The sequence below is a fragment of the Orycteropus afer genome, unplaced genomic scaffold (assembly GCF_000298275.1).
Source record: "Orycteropus afer afer isolate SDZICR_OR568_19922 unplaced genomic scaffold, OryAfe1.0 scaffold00009, whole genome shotgun sequence".
Taxonomy (NCBI): Eukaryota; Metazoa; Chordata; class Mammalia; order Tubulidentata; family Orycteropodidae; genus Orycteropus; species Orycteropus afer.
Genome location: NW_006921596.1, coordinates 20,783,740 through 20,785,819, shown reverse-complemented (window position 1 = coordinate 20,785,819; position 2,080 = coordinate 20,783,740).

The window sequence follows — 2,080 nt, the reverse complement described above, 5'->3', positions numbered from 1 at the left end:
AAGACCAAGACACTATGTTTTTTTTTTTCTTTTTCTCCATTTCTTTCTTTTGTCTAATTAAAATATATTTTTACTGACTCTGATCTGGTACAGAAATAGCTAACCATAGAAGTAATGGAAGCAGATAATACCTCATTACTCTGCTATGTAACAACAACATGCTATAAAGCAGCATTTCTCAACCTTAGAACCATTGACATTTTAGACCAAATAAGTCCTTGTTTTAAGAGCTCTGGTGGCATAGTGCCTAAGGCATTTGACTGCTAACCAGAAGGTTGGCAGTTCAAACCCACCAGTCACTCCACGGAAAGAAGGTTGGGCAATCTACTTCCATGGTGATATCACCTCAGAAACCCAAGGAGGGGTCGCTATGAGTTGGATCCAACAGGATGGCAGTGAGTAAGTGTTCTGGGGGCTGTCCTATACATTGTAGGCTGTTTAGTGGCATCCCTGGCTTCTACCCACTAGATACCAACAGGACACATACTCCTCATTCAGTTATGACAAACAAAAATGTATCCAGATGTTGCCAAGTGTCCCTAGCAAGGCAAAACTGCTCCCAGTTGAGAATCACTGTAGTCAAGGTAACAAAGTGAAAAGGTAAACAATGTCTGATAAGCTCCTACTATGTTCCAGGCACTTTACCTACATTTCTAAATTCTGCTCTTTTCAGTAAGTCTAAGATAAATAGTAACAGCCCAGCTTTACACATGGGGAAATAGTTGCTCTGTGCAATGCAATAATATGCCTTTGAGCTCATCATCACAGCTACCAGAGATGGCTGAACCTAATTCTGAACTCTCTACTCTCTTATCTGGTCTCAGCTCTCCAAATACTTTTCCTGTCATCTCACCATAGCTGCCCACCAACTCACTGAGTCTAAACTCTTTTTTTCCTGCTAGGACATACTTAGCAAGGGGTATCGTCACAATCACCAATAAATTTTGCTATAATTCTACCTCTTTCTCTCTCAGAGTGTATCTTAGTTCTCTAGGGTTGCTACAACAGAAATACCAGAAGTAGATGGCTTTAACAAACAGAAATTTATTATCTCACAATTTAGGGCCTAGAAGTCTGAATGCAAGACACCAGCTCTAGGGGGAGGTGTTCTCTGTGTCAGCATTGGAGGAAAGTCCTCATCTTCTTTCAATATCTGTTAGCCCAGCATTCCTTGTTGTTGTTATGTGCCGTCGAGTCGGACCCAACTCATAGCAACCCCTCCTTGGGTTTCTGAGGCAGTATCACTACGGAAGTAGATTGCCCATCCTTCCTTCTGAGGACTGGCTGGTGGGTTTGAACCACCAGTCTTCTGGTTAGCAGTCAAGTGCATTAGGCACTATGATACCAGAGCTCCTTGGAGATTTCCATATGTCTTGGCATCAATATTTTTCCCTGGGTCTAGGAGGTCCTCAGAGCAGGGTCCCCAGGACAAAAGGAAAATTACATCACATCAAAAAATGGAGGATAATTACATAATACTGAGAATCATGGCCTAACCAATTTGACATATATTTTGAAATTGAATCCACAACAGAGGATACCTCATACTTTAAATGGTAGGGCAAAGTTAAAGCTACAAATATTGTGATATCAGCTTCCAATGCATAAAGTAAATAAACCTTAAAGTAAATTTTAATGATTTTTTTTTTAACTTCAGAGAGGGTGCATGCCCTGTATCAATTTTCCTTTCCAGAGTTCTTGCTGATGAAACACACATGTATTAGTTACAAAGCCAAACCAAGATCAATGCAGGAACTTTATCATTGGAAGCAAATTTCCTAGAACACTTTATTGAAGGATGTTTTGAAAATCTGAGGCAGTGGCTTTCTACCTTCTGCTCACTACAAACTGAAGATTTTTCCTCAATCCAAGTGTGTTTAAAAAAAAAAAAACCTAAAAGTGTTGTACAACCAATTGTTGTAACAGCTCCCAGTAAGCTATACACCTATACAAAGTTGAATTGGCAAAAGTTGTGTGGTACAGACATTTGCAGCAATGACAAAACAAAAGCTGCTGAGGCGAGTTCCGGCAAGATGGTGGACTAGGCAGAAGGACTGCACAGACCCTCTTCAACAAAGAA